Source organism: Chinchilla lanigera, unplaced genomic scaffold, assembly GCF_000276665.1.
Source record: "Chinchilla lanigera isolate Chin_1 unplaced genomic scaffold, ChiLan1.0 scaffold00004, whole genome shotgun sequence".
Lineage (NCBI taxonomy): Eukaryota > Metazoa > Chordata > Mammalia > Rodentia > Chinchillidae > Chinchilla > Chinchilla lanigera.
Genome location: NW_004955405.1, coordinates 1,356,692 through 1,372,079, shown reverse-complemented (window position 1 = coordinate 1,372,079; position 15,388 = coordinate 1,356,692). Strand labels below are relative to the sequence as shown.

At 39.1% G+C, this 15,388-nt stretch overlaps 1 protein-coding gene across 3 annotated transcripts in view; it reads right to left on the bottom strand.

The window, feature by feature from the left end:
- The window catches only part of Ccser1 (coiled-coil serine-rich protein 1), a 1,107,714-nt gene that overhangs the window by 1,091,450 nt on the left and 876 nt on the right, over window positions 1–15,388 (bottom strand). The gene's annotated exons all lie outside the window — the stretch shown is intronic.

Below are 15,388 nucleotides of genomic sequence, written 5' to 3'. Positions count from 1 at the left end.
TCCCAGAACAATATAATTATTACATGTAAAATAATGAATTGAACCTCTGACTTGCAATATACACAAAAATTAACCTAAAATAGCTTATAAACTTACACCTACAGTGTAATTATAAAAGTCTTAGGAGAAGACACAGGAGTAAACATTAATTATATAGGGTTAAACAAAACTTCAGATACAGCATCAAAGCACACACACAAAACAAAATCAGTGAACTAGATTTCATCAAAATTTAAAATTTTGTGCAACAAAAGATAGATACCATCAAGAATAGCAATAGCAGCTTACTTGGAGAAGAAAACATTTGTAAGCTATATAGCTGAAAAGTAACTTGTACCTAGAATTTATATATTTTTAAATCCACAACTCAAGAATAGAAAAATAACCCAATTAAAATGCACAAAAATATGAATATTTATCCAAAGAAGATATAAATAGCCCTAGGCACATTAAAAGATGCTCAACATAACTATCCTTTCAGAAATGCAAATTAAAACCAGAATGAGCTAGCACTGCGTGCACACCAGGAGAGCTTATAGTAAATAATACTGACAATAGCAATTGGTCTCCAGAGGGGAAAAACTGGAATCCTCATCCTCAGTGCTGACACATACAAAGGTGTAAGCATATCGGAAAGCAGTCTGTCACTGTCTCCAAATATTAAACACGCAGTTACCAAAAGGCAAACAATTTACTCCCGGATGTATACCCGAGAGAAATAAAAACAAACCTTCATACAAATTTGCACAAACATTCAAAGAAGCATTGTTCATAAGGCCAAAAAGTAGGAACAACACAAAATACCATCAGTGTATTAATGGAAAAATAAATATGGTATATCTATACAATGAAAATAGTTCAGCAATAAAAGGAATACAATACTGATACGGGCTACAACAGGGGTTATCCTTGAAATCACTATGCTAAGTGAAAAGAAGAACACTCACAGAAGACAGGAAATATGTAGAATAAGCGAATACGTAAAGTTAGAGAGTAGAGTAGTGGCGGCCTTAAACTAGGAAAGTGGAGAATATTAGGGTGGGTGCTAGTGGGTGTTGTGTTTCTCTTAGGGGTAAACACAATGTTCTAAATTTTACTGTGTGAATATCTCTGTGAATATACTGAAAAACACCAAATTTTATCACTTGTATTATTAATATATGAACTTTATTTAACAGTACTTAATAAAAGTAACAATTTGAATCATTATGCTAACACATGCAAGTTCTTCCTTGACAAAGGAAAAACTGCCTAGAGGGGTAGCCAGCTCCTGTCTCCACTACTGGTGAGCTTTCTTTATGGAGAGTGAAGTAAGAAGGTCCAGCCGTCACAAAGAGCCACGTTCCCAATGAGCATTCCTGTGTCTTTCATAGCTCCCTATGGCTAGGGTTGTGGAATGCAGCCAACACTATTGTGAGGAATGAGAGGAAAAAACACCATGTCTGCCACGGAATAATCACTCCATTTTCCTATTAATTATATTTAATAATTTGTGATCACAGTCTGGGACATAGGAAAAAGTAACTAAGATTTTTAAAGTGCTAATGACAAGTCAGACATTTGTGAAGACACGGTTCTCTTGAATCGACCCTTACTAGAACTGAGTAAGGTGCAAGATCCCACAGAGAAGTGGGGTTTGCATAATGATTCCCGGTGGCAAAGGTCCATGTGTCTAATAGTTAAGTTGAACTGCAATGAGATGGATGCTTTTGTTGGTCAAAAATCATCAGCAATTTCACATGGTTCAAACAAGTACTTCAAATTTAATTTAGCCTAAAGAAAACCCTGAAGTGAAAATTTGTCACTCCCATCGTCAAATCTACACCATCATCTTCCAGCATAAGCACTCAAAGCCGAGGTGTTCTCCAGGATTCCACCTCTCACTCATCAACCATATTCAACCCATGGCAAACGAACCTCAGTGCTCTCCCCTTACGGGCACAGCCACACCTGCTCAGGAAACGAGGTCGGCATTCTGCCTTCCACCATACCCACGCCAGAGACTTAGGGCTCTCCTGTGGCATCTGGTCCCCCGCCGTGCCCTTTACTCTTCACTGTCCAGGCACATCGAAGTCCTGGGCACTCATTAACACCTCCCTCACCCAGTCACTTGCCTGTGACTATCACTTTGGGGCAAGTAAACTATCAGTTGTAGATATCACCCATGTAGGCAACCTCTGATTCTGCCACCCAAAGAGGCTACTTATCACTCAATTACACCACCACAGTCTAAGTTTATACACAGCATTTATCACAACCTGGTATTTTCATTGCTCATTTTCCCAGTGGGTTATTGGTGTCTTTCCCAACCAAAAGTAAGTTTCATGGAAGTAGAGCTTATATCTGTCTTGTTAACTGCTGTACCCAGGGATTAGAACACGAAGTTCTAGCAGTGGACTCAATAAAAATTTGAGGAATGAATTTTTATTGAAAACAAAACAAAAAAGTTCAGTGAAAGGACATTCTTGCTGTCTTGGGCTTATTACATGCTTTTATAATAATGTATTGATAATTATCTACAGGGTTTTTATTTGTATGTCCCGTAAAAATAAGACAAACTGTAAAACTAAGCAAACTCTGTATTCCAGCAAGCAAAGTACTAAAAAGTATAGTCAAATACGAAAATAAAAGCATGTGGCAGCAAAGATTAAGATTTAAAAACAAAGTAACCTGAGTCGAAGTTTGATTTTGTTAACTGTTTGATCTTGGGAAAGGTTTTTACTATTGCACATGTAAAATGGAATGTTCGCATACATTACTTTTAAGCAGAAACATCTGTTGAAAATCAAAATGGTAATAGTAAAATGTAACAGTAAAACTGAGATGCTTAATAAATTCATTTTTCCTTCATAACAGCCCACAATCAGTCACAGGAGATCAGCTGATCAATTGGTCTATAACCCTAGTAAATAATTATGCTCAGTGAGGGAAAGGGATAACTATTTCAGGATGACTGAATATACAGGGAGAAATATTAATTGTCTTTTCTAGAACTTGTTTCTACCTAGTCCCTAAGGAGAAATGAAAACCGAAAGGCACTTATTTGGTCCAATTTTCCTAGGCTATTAGATGTCTTGTGGTTGCAAATGTTTTATAATGCGTTCTGTGACATCTTAATTAGAGAAGGCTAGCATTTCAGAGCAGGGTAATGCTACTGCGACTGTCCAGTTCACACTTTTCCCCCACAGACACCAGGAGGCAAAGGAGACAATGCATGAAACTGGTCGGAAGGACCCAGGAATACAGTTAAATTCAGAAAATGTCTCAGCTACAATTCTGCACACAGAGCTCTGAATACTCACTTGGAAATGTAATACAAATGCAGTCTAGGTGCACATCAGCCATTTCCACACAGTCCTTCTGAATTTCATGAGACATACAAATAAAAGCCAGTTAACTCTAAAGTAACAATGGGCTGTTACAAGAATATAAAACAAACCCAAGCCAATGAAAATGCCTTTTCCTGAACTCTGATTTGTGAGAAGGAAGAGAAAAGGAAGCCGAGATCAATTAGACTGAACTGTGGGTCCGGCAACAACGAGGTAACTCAGTACACTATACCAAAGGAGGGCGGGCAAATTTACTCAGAAATCTAAAAAGCGCTGCACATATTTACCCTAAAAGAAGAATGAAAGTAAATTTTTAAAATGGTGTTCAAAATTTAAAGTCACCAAACTAGAAAAAAAGTAGGCTTCTGTGACAATGAAAAGCCCTTTGTTTTTGCTCTCCACAAAGTTCAAAATAATATTGAGAATTTTAGTACAGAATATAATCTTCATCAAAGTTATCAGTTAACACTTAAAACAAGCTATATTTATTGAGCCTTTATCTGCTTTTAGTGGATGGTTTTCCATTCTAACAATTAATCCTCACAAAGCCTTACATGAAGACCTCCTAAAATTATTAGGTTGTAGGTGAAGAAAAAGTTTAGTGAGACTAAAATCAAGGTGATGTTGACAAAGCTCTAACTCAAACTTAGGTCATGCAACTCTACAGCACCTTCTCTGTATCTGTGAGACAGGGACTCACTATATATACTTCAGGCTGGCCTTGAACTCACTAGGTAGCCCTGGTTGGCCTCAAACTTGCTGAGATCCTCCTGCCTCAGCCTCCTGAATGACTCCTCACCCAGCTCCAGCTTATTCTGTATTCACTTGTTCACAGTGACTCTAAAACTTACACATGATCCCGGATCTTTCATCTCTGTCCAGAATCACACCATTTAACCATAAAACAAATCTTGCCTAGAAGTTTTTAAACTCCATGAAAATGTCAGATTTCCTTTCTTATTCCTTTTAGTAACATGTTATTTTATATCTCTCTCTATTCAGAATAATCAGATGTTTAACTTCTAATGGTTATTAACAGCCTTTGTGTGCAGCTGCTCTCATTAAGGGAAAATGTTACAGCCTTTTAGAAGCTTACATTCTAATTGGAGAGATAGGAAAAATCATCCTACAACATATTCATTGGTATAATGGGATGATAGAAAACAAAATGGAAATTTTATAATTCCACTGCTGTGACAATTATTATTTTCATTAATGTAATAGCTAAGTAGCAATTTTACAGAAATAAGAACCTATAAATAAGCTAAAAAGGAGAAATAATCACATTTTGATTTTTATTATCTGAGCCAGGAGAGAAACATGGACATACTAATGAGCCATGACAGTAAAAAGAACGTTCCCACTTAGAAGAAAAGGAAATATATTTTTAAAAATTCTAATATGTTTACTATGTCCATTTCTATCACAGTCTGGTTTTTACTTTGAATTGAAATGAAAGTTAATAAAATTATGGAGTCCTTAGCAACAAAATACAATATTTAGTTTTAATTCTCAGAAACCATAACACGCAGCAGAAATGCACGGGGCCCTGGGATTTGCACCTTCACTCATCACCACTAGGCTGTGTGGCCTTCAGCAAGTCCCCTGAATTTCCACTGAAAGCTTGCAAGTGGTCCTCAGAGGAGCAGAATGAGAATAAAGAATCAGTTCTGTATCTACCAGTCACGTACTTGGTGGACACTCATTAAATGCTCTACACAAGAACTGGCCCTTTCTAACCAAAGGGAAAGCTTCATATTCACAGAGTCAGGGCAATGATGCACTTTGTGGCTATTTGCTAATTGCAATCTACCCCATCATTTACTAGGGCCATGTTCTTTTCCATGTTTTCATTCTCTCCTTCATAGACTCATGTATTACCATCTATTATCTTCTCTGCTTTGGCTCTGAAGTGCGTCCCAAGGGCCCAAGTGCTAAAGGACCGCTCCGCAGAGTGGCACTAATGGGACATCCTGGAACTTTCACAAGCTGGGGTCTCGCAGGAGGGTTAGGTCGCTGCAGGCAAGTCCTCAAATGAGACTGTGAGACCTGGTACAGTATTAATTTCCTTTCCACTTCCTGGCCACCAGATGAGCAAGTCCAGTACCGTGTGTACCCACCATGAAGTGCTGTCCCCAGCAGAGAGGCCTAAAAGCTGCAGGCCCGCTGGACCCAGCGTGAAAACTCTGATCCAAAGCAAACCTTTTCTCACCATAAACTGGTTATCTTGGGTATTTTTGTGGAAACAGAAAGCTACCACATTGTCTCTTTCATATACTTTTTTGTTCTAAATGGGATATGTGATTTTTTAACTCAATTATTTCATATATTCCTTTCTATATGAAAATGAACAAAAATGAACAAAACACTTACAATTCAAAAATTACAGATTAAAATTGGAAATAGTGTCTACCATTACTCCTAGGTCCACTATTATATTAATGCTTTGCTGTATTCAGGACAGATGAATATGTTAATACATCTTGAATGTAGGACTCAGGAGATTTTACTTTTATGTTAGAAGAGCCTTAGAAATTATTTCATATCACGACACACCCCTTGTCTTACAATCATTCCATTACTCATTTCACAGACATTATAATGGTTTGTATGAAATCACCTATTTTCCACAATACAAAAAAATTGACTTAAGTATCTGGTTCTCAGTGTTCCGGTTCCTACAACATTCTTCCAAAAATATAATTGCAAACAATGTATCTGTTGGATTTATTTACACTGGAATTTGTTTTACAATGTATAATAAACTAACCACCCTTCCTTTACCTAAAGGAAAGAAATCATCCCAAGAAAAATTACAAATCCAAAACAAATTGCTGAAGCAATTATAAAATTTCATCAAAAGCTTTTTTCTCTTTCCTATAATAAATAATAAGTCACAATAATAAAACTGTTCTATGTCCTGAATGCTAGAAAAATGTGTTTGCCCGTGGTAATTTTTTGGTTAAGGCAACAATAAACATAAATATGAAGAATAATTTAGTGCATACTGATGCTTCCTTGCATAGTAAATCGGCTTTATCCAAAAATTATGTATTAGTATATATCTTTTAAATACCACATTGACACACGCCTGTATACTGACCTCCAATATTGATAATAGTTGACAACTTATTTGTACAATTACTATGGTATATGACTATGTAGCATCTAGAGAACAATAGAACACAAACAATAATAATACATTTTTCTCACCGAAACCATAGAAATGACTGTACAGTGGCAGAGGAGAAGGGACGGACTAGGGACAGAGGGGTCTATGCACTTGCATAGTCTTAGTGTCCCTAAATCAATATTGCTCTTCAGCTTTGCCAAATGAGCCATATGCTATTTCCAGTGGAGACGCTGGGGATAGTTTCCTGCTTGTTTATAAAAGAGATCTGGATGTTTTAATTAGAATGGTCTACTAATACTTTGTGAGAGCCATCCACTGAGGCCGCTCTAGTGAAGAATTTGAGCATACTTAGAAGTGGCATAAAGACACAAGCTTCCATTCTCAAGCCAGAAAGCTCTGGATAGTAAGTGTAACAGATAACAGTGAAAAATACACATACACCCACATTTAGCTTCTGAACATAAGAATAATGCAACCAATTAGGATAGGCAAGTTTATGGCACCTCTAAACATGATGTTCTTAAAGGCAATTTACACTGGCAGTGAAATCTAAGGCAATATGTGTCAGTTACAAATTTGTTGCCTCCGAACTACAAATGCACCTTTGAATAAATACATGTCCTTTGATCACACCAAGAATTCCTTTATGCATTTCTACCTAACATGAGTTGTCCCGGTATGGGATGTTACAGGCACACTGCAGGAAAAAGGGGCTCTACTCTGGTTTCCCACAGTATGAGGCTCAGCAATTTGAGTGCAGATGTGAGAAGACACAGTAGAGGTTTACCTCAGCCACATGGGGATCAAAGTGCAGGGATCCCACCAGGTGTAAAATATCAGCCCACTGCTAACCTTCCGAGACCCTCTCCACGTGAAAATGCTCACTCCCCAGACTTCTCTCAGTAGAACTGTGTGCAACCTGCCCCAACCCTCATGCCCCCAAAGTCCAACTGAGCCTGCTGCAGGTCCCCACAGGCTCAGCGGGGTACATATGCCCTCTGATGTGCGGCCACCAGATGAGATGCACAACCTGACCTAACCTCTGGACCACCAGCGTGTCCCTGACAACAGGCCATCTAGGTGCTGAGGCAGACCCTGGGCAATCACCTGGATTTTCTGTCTTGTAGTTACTATTTTGTCATATTTTATTAATTTTTATATTAAACTTATTTAACCTACTATGTGGTTCCCATTCCTAGAACGGACACACAATTCTTCCAAAATCTGGTGTCAAATCAACCTGATTGTGATTCACAGTGGGAAACAATTTTAACAACTGAATACAATCCTAACACTGATCAATTTACTTAAAAGGAAAAAGGAATTGCCTATACATAACAATGCTAAGTAAAAAAGTTATCTTCAATATCAGCATATACTATGAGTTAAGTTTCAAATATGTAGTAACTTTTTATATTAACATACCCATCTTTCTACATCAAAGATCAATGCTTAAAAGTGCAGTGTGTATCTCAGCATCACTGAAGTGATTGATATTTCTGGCTGTTGCCTTCAAAAGTGGTAGTTTTTTCTACAAAGATTAACTCCTATGGAACGTAGGTATACTGTTTCTTAATTAATGGCCAAAGTGTTTCTCATTATGTAAAACAATTCCCTAAATTGTATTTTATTATTGAATGTTCTGGTTCCAGAAGACATCAACATAAAAATTAAAAAGGACTGTTGCAGCAGCTTTCATTCCTCAGAGATGCATTACAAACAATACAAAACCTAAAAATAAATGTTCTTCATAGAAGTAGAGTGACTGTATTTTTCAAACAATGCATCCTGGAATACTGCTCTGTAAGTACATATGAGCGCAACAGGAAGTGAGATATCCACAGCAGAAAAAGTCACATCCAATCAAGATGCTTCTGCTTCCAAAAGTCGCTTTTGGTCACAGAAAATAATTTGGTGTTCAAAACAGATGCAGTAACCAAACCTACATTCTGGGTAGAGCATTTGGTGGAAAATATTAGGTGATGCATTATTTCACTTTTGGTAAAACATGTTTTTTCCACATGTCCTTTTCAATACTGTTTGTATAATGCCAGACTGGGCTTTTGAAAGCCCCTCAAGCTTTTCTTCATTAAGAAATTCCCGTAATCTTAAGGAAACATGTTGTGAAGAGCCTTAATCAGACATCCAACAGACGCCGCGATTAAGAGACCCCAGACTCCTTGATCTGCAGCATGCCACTGCTGGAGTTTATAGCAGGGTATCACCATACCCCTACCACCTCACATTCAACGTAAACAATTGAAATTATGTAAAGTACAAGGGCCTCAAAGAAAGGGCTGACTTTCTGAGCTATCGTAATTATTTTTTACAAACAATATATTTTGACAGCATTTTCCTTTTCTTACCAGCACCCTGGAATAATCCAGGTCCTCATTACCAGCACCTCGGCCAGGAACACTCTGTTTCTGCTGTCGAGGGCTCTGATAAACACACAATCACTTTAACAAACACTCTGGGGAGCAGGACACACAATTTTGATTAAGAAAACTGTTGAATATTAACTAGCAGTGCTCCTGGAGACAATAGCTGAGCAACTTGTCCTTGAAAAATACCCTACACTACACCTATTCTCAGGAAAAAATGTTGATGTGTGACAGCTGCCACTGCTCCGGAAACCCAGAGTGCATCTCCTATTAAGAGTACTAGCCTTTCAATAAAATCACCATAATTAAGGTACTATCATTATTTTCCATTTAAAGTTCTACCTTTACAGGTTAATAAATTCAGATGTTAAAACCATCTATCCTGTAGTAGAATTCACTCTAGAATTAGCATACTGGCTTCTTCTATAGGTATAGTAGCTGTAAGACTCTCCTTCCCTAAGCAGTTCATGATTGTATTGCTTATTTTATGAATCATTGTTTTGTTTTAATTTCCAGAGAACTCATGAACCAGTTTTCTATGCCATGAAGACTAAAAATGAGTTTTAATCTATTTAATAAAGCAATGAGTATTTCCAAGGAAAAATATATTAAAAAAATACACTCACCAGTCTGCTCAAATAGGAATTCTCCATTCAACTATTTTCAAACCTCATTTGATGGAGCAGGTTTGAAGCCTAAGACAAAGACACCTTTACCTAGGAGAGGAATTCTGAGCACAGCCCACACGTTTTTTTTTTTGGTTTTTTTTTTTTTTTTTTGGTGGTTGTTTTTTGCACATGCTCTTAAAATGAAATGAAAACTATGTGCAGATGATAAATAGATGTTAAATACTCATGGATACTAATATTTATATATGGCATTTGTCATTCTGGGAACTTAAAAGCTCTTACTCTACGATTTTAACTACATTAAGAGAACATTAACACCTTTGCACAAAGACAGGCGGCATGAATTCCCATTAAACCCCCAAAATAGGAGTAGGAGTGTAAGGGCACTATATTTTTTCTTTGTACAGTTTGTGACCCTTATTTTACCCAAGATGAAGTTATTTATAATGTACACTGCAGTTCACAAATGATGTATCTGTACAGGTGTTCAAACACAGTGACAGGATAGGTTTTTTCTTAAGCTTCATATGTTGAAATATTTTTCTTGCACTCCAACTTTAAAATTATGGAAATCAATTAAAATGAAAAACAGATGAAGTGGATGTGGTGCTGAGTGCCTACACTCACAGCACTGTTGAAGGTTAAGGCAAAAGAATAGCAAGTTTAAGACTAGCTTGGGCAACTTAGCAAATTAGTGAGATCCTGTCTTAAAGTTAAAAAATAAAAAGAGGGCTGGATGCAGTTTAGTGCTAAGGACTGGGTTCCTCTTCCAGAGGGGAGGGAATGAGAGAGAGAGAGAGAGAAAGGGACAGAGAGAGGGGGAAGGGAAGAGAAGGGGAGGGGAGGGAAGAATAACTGCACATTAAATATACACATAACCACACACAACATCTGACATTTCAGAAGACACATAAAAGTCACATACGTACATTTGTTCAATAAAACTGTATTCTTCATGTTCCTCATGCAAGTTACTCAAAACAAAACCAAAGTCATGGATGCAAATCTACCCTACAAATCCATGTATTAGATAAATCAGGGTGCTCATCCTATTCAAAATGCATGGATTTACATAGTATTTAGCAATTTCCATGCAGTTAATCAAAAAAAGCACAAAATTCTCAAGTGTTGTTAGTGTAGGTAGGATGGATATACTTTTATCATGCTCATGCAGAAAAAGGGATCACATCACCCTTAAGGGGTAATACTGCGCTTGAGCACAGAACCTTCACCAGGGCCTGAGCGCCCTCACTCTCTCCTCTGCCCCTCTCTCTCCTTTCTCTCTTCTCCCTTCTCCACCTTCATTCACCTTCCACCGCCCTAGACTGCTGGGACTGGGGAACATATACACAACCGCGAAAAAAGATAACAATTCTTCTGCCCCATATTCTACCTCAATTTGAAAATCTAAACCAGATTTTCATTTTAGTTAAGGGGATGAAGAATTCAACAGTGTAACAATACTTTTCTCCTATTCAAAATCCTTATTTTGCATGTCATTAAGGATGAGAGGTTTGTAAATTTTCATGTTACTTCTTTTCAATTTTCACACAACATTGTCCTCCTCCTGAATAAAGATTGAGAGAAAAGTACAAAGGTAACCATGCCATACACAAAAATAACCTGTCCCTGTAGGCCTTTTGGTATGGCAGCATGAATTATTGAAAGGCCTTCACAGAAATATCTGACTTTTTGAGCTCTAGTAATAACTTAAAAAAAAAAACCTCACTTGTTTGATACCAAAGTTATACTTACGGAGTGTAAATCTTAAATAATTATTATAATTCAATTCTTGCAGGTACCTACTTTGTATGCATTCACAATTATGATATGAGTGTGTTTCATTATTTCACAGTAAAATATGAAGTGAGACGAGGATTTCACATTAAGACTAAAGCGTGTCCTCTCGGGGTTGAAGTGTTTATGCTACCGTTTCCAGGGCAAGCGGGGCATGCAGGAGGGAAAAAGCCTCTGGGAAAAGAAAACTCTAGAGAAGAAGAGGCGAGAGAACTGAGATGCTCAAGTCTGGTTCAAAGACAGCTGCCCCAGATGCAAGGGAAAGGTAACACAGCCCTGCAGGTCCTCTACCCCAGGCTCCCTGGACTCTGGACTCGCCCCTGAGCCCCGAGGCAAAGTATATATGCAAAGGAGAAAGGAAAATCTGAAGCAGCTCCAGTTTCTGGAATCACGGGGAGAGGAGAGCCCAGGTCATCAGCAGCACGGGCACGGCCACAACAGGGTGGGGCCTGCAGTGATAAGACCAGGTTGGCAGTGGGGAGGGCTTGGTGAATGCGTTGCAGCCTCCCGGTGCCCTGCACAAGCGCAGCCCGGCTCTGAGAGCAGCGGGGCTGGACCAGCACAGTGTCTCCTGCTCTCGCCAGTGCCCTTCAGCTCCTGGCACCTGAGGCACAGCAGAGGGAGAAGGCAGAGGGAAGGTCTAGGGAACACTGTGCTCTGGAGGGCTCCCACGCCCGCCATGGCAGGGTTAAACCAGGCAGGACCACTTTGTATCTTAAATAACCTTGAAAAGTGAGCCAGGGTGTCATGGGCTGCATTACTTAACCTCTCTAATGCCACAAATTTCTTGTTTATAGAATCAAAATAATTTGACTTCTGTGGTATTCGTAAGAAAATTTACACAAAGAATTTAGCATATCTGGCTGACAGTAGAGGCTCAAAAAGTCTTAAAAAATTTAAGAAAGCAAATCATAAACTGTGTATTATGAGGGCCATGTCTTCTTGCCAGATCTTATACATGCATCCAGGGCTCCAAAAGTTATTCAAAGGCACATGAAAGAGGCTGGAGTAGGTTATCTCTTGGCTGTTATTTTTGCCCTAGTTTTACATGCTGTGTAAATACTGAGAATCAGACTGGTCTAATACCCTATTTTCTGATTTTTTTAACTTCAAATCTTCCAGGTAAGCATTTGTATTCCTATTCAATTCATATCTTATAAGCACAACATGAAAAAGCATATTTTAATTTCTTCTAGAAAGTACACATTCTAAGAATCCTATAATTCCCAGACTGACTATTATTACTTCTATTATGTGGTATGCGCTAATTATGCAAGATCTGGATGCACTATCATATTCGTGGGATACATATTAGCAGGAAAACCATACGGGAGATTATTTCTCAAATTAAAATAAACAGCAGCGTGTTTGACAGTTCTTCCATTCCTCTCTCTTTAATCATCTTCAGTGTTAGTGTTATCTGCTCAGAAAACATGTACATTGCCAGGAGCTTTAATTTGAACAGCCATCTTTTGCTAGACACTGTTGTAGTTCCATCTTTTTGTGCTTAATTTAGCAGATCCAAATGACTCTTGACAGTCACAAATACTAACAACTGAAATAAATTTTATAGACACCAATAGGAATACAGCACTGAAATTATGAAGATAATATAGATTTTTTTCCCAAAGAATCAAGTTTGTGACTTAGATAGGTGCCTTCTCTACCTCACAAGACAGGTCATGTAGGAAATGCCTCACTGGGTTTTCTTAGAATTATAAAATGATGATCTAACGCTCTCTGGGTGTGCTTGGGCTGCAGACCATGCTACCTTATTGCACAACTGGAAGGGGCCTAAATTCTTCTAATCTAAACTATGTATCAGTTTAATTCTCCCTGTTCTACCTTGCTTAGGTCCTCCAAGACACAGATGATGAGCTAGAAGAATGAGTAAAATATGAGTATTGGGGAATAGCACCTACCACAGGTAAAGAAGAAAACTGGACTTCACAAGAAAAGGCTTCAGACTTCAAACAAGTTTATGAAAAGAAAAGGGAGAGGAAGACTTGAACAGGAAGAACAATGTGGGGCACACAGTGAGAATCTTGGAAAGTCCCGACCATCCTAATGTGGAGATCCAGGGCAAAGACAATCTGTCACACAGTCCTGCGTGGGCAGAAATGGCCAGGGCTGGAGACTCCATCATACTCAGGTACTGGCTGGGAAATGACCTGGAAGAGAGCGACCTTAGCCTGGGTGGTGCAAAGGACACCAAGCAGTGGGCAAGATGAGCCATGTGCCTCACCAAGGTGGAGCTAGAGCACCTGGGTCCAAGGTATTCATCACACAGCTTCATCTGTGGACGTTAAATCTACTTACATGTAGATTCCGGTTCTATTATTCTGTTCCTTAAAATTCTCAAAATCAACTACCTTCCTTTTACTAACACCGCCTTCAAAAGTTAAAATTTGTGAGATCTGCTTTGTGCTACCTGTAAGTTCTCCCTGTCCACTTTTCACTCTTTTGTTTTGACAGACTCTCCACTTGTCCAGTTTTCTCTCTCCTACACAAGCTAGAACCTTACCTTTCCTGAGATCCCAGGATTTGGAGGCGGGAATACAGAAGATACAAAATTAGTACTGATTTTTCAATGTCTGGAGGTAAAGTAAATTTAGGAGTCAGTGAATATTTCAGGTACCTATTTCTACTTAACACTTTTCCAAAGCTTCATGGCTTAAAATAACAACTGCTTACTTGCCTACAGCTCTACAATTGGAGCGAAGCTGGTTGTCTCATTTTTCTGCTGGTCTCACTTGGGTCATTCAGGCAACAGCAGTTAGCAGGAGGCTCAACTAGGGCTCCACTCACACACCTGAAGCTTCAGCTGAGAGGAAAAGGCTGACTGCTGGCTGAAGGGGCAACTCTCACACCTTCCATAAGGGATCTCCAGTCCAGTAGGCAACCACATTACATGATGGCTCAAGGGTCCAGGGAATGAAAGCAGCCACAGACAGCCTGTTCAAATCCATGGCGCTAAACTGTCACAGCATTATTTATACCAAACTGCTGGTCCAAGTAAGACTTGTCTACTTTCTAAACTGATAAGAAAGAAAAATAGAAATAGATCCTTTGTTCTGCCCGCCCTCCCTCCCTTCCTTCTTCCCTGTCTTCACCTGTTGTAGTACTAGTGATGCAATCTACAGGTGTGCAACTGAGGCACATTCACAACATCCAGCCAGATGCAAGCCTGAGGTCCTCCTAGCTCAGCTCCCCTCCGTGCTACCAGGCATGCTGAGGTTCTGCTTCTGGATAAGAAGAGCAGCCAAGTATCTATATCAATGTTAATCTGCCACTGGGGCAAGACTGTAATGAAATCAGTACCGTATCAAAAGCATCCACATCCAGGGGCTGAAACAGGCCCAAATGAAGAAAAATAAATGGAGCAAAAGGTAGAGAAGGCTCATTCAGAACAAGTAGGCTTTATTACAATGGTACAAGAGAGTAATCTAGCAGTGATTTAGGTGAATAGTTTTGAAACTTCTGTACTTACTGAATATATGACTCTGACCTATCTTCACGGCCTCTTTGAGCTTCTACCTTATTAATTATGAAATAAAGAATTTAGGACCTACCTCTCACCATTATTGTGAAAATCAAATGAGGTAGCAGATCCACAGAAATCAGGTTCCACTCAAGAGGGGAAGTTTGTAGCGTGGGTGTGCTTGATTTCTGTTGTTTGCTTGCTGTTGTTCTTGTTCCTGTTTCCTCTTACTGAAGCAGTTTAGACTAGGTTAGTTAGTAGACTGGCAGAAACAGAATAAGCAGACCCGAGTTTGACAGAGTGCCTGGAGCTTGCTACAACTAGGAAGTTATATGGGAGAACCGAGGGCCTGTGTACTAAAGCGCTGGGAGCTTCTTGGTCTATGAGACACAAGCTGGAAGCATCCAGTGCTTCTGAAACACGCAGAATCACCTGGAAGTGTACTAGCAAGGGCAGAGCTGGTCAGGGCCCATGACGTGCCTGCACGCTTCTCGGACCTCACGCAGTGCAGGACAGGCAACAATCTTCGGCAGCGTTTCTAACCCTACAAATAGTACCATTTATTAAAAAATCTGTCTGTAGGGGGCTGGGGATTTAGCTCAGCAGCAAAAGCGCCTGCCTGGCAAGCGCAAGGT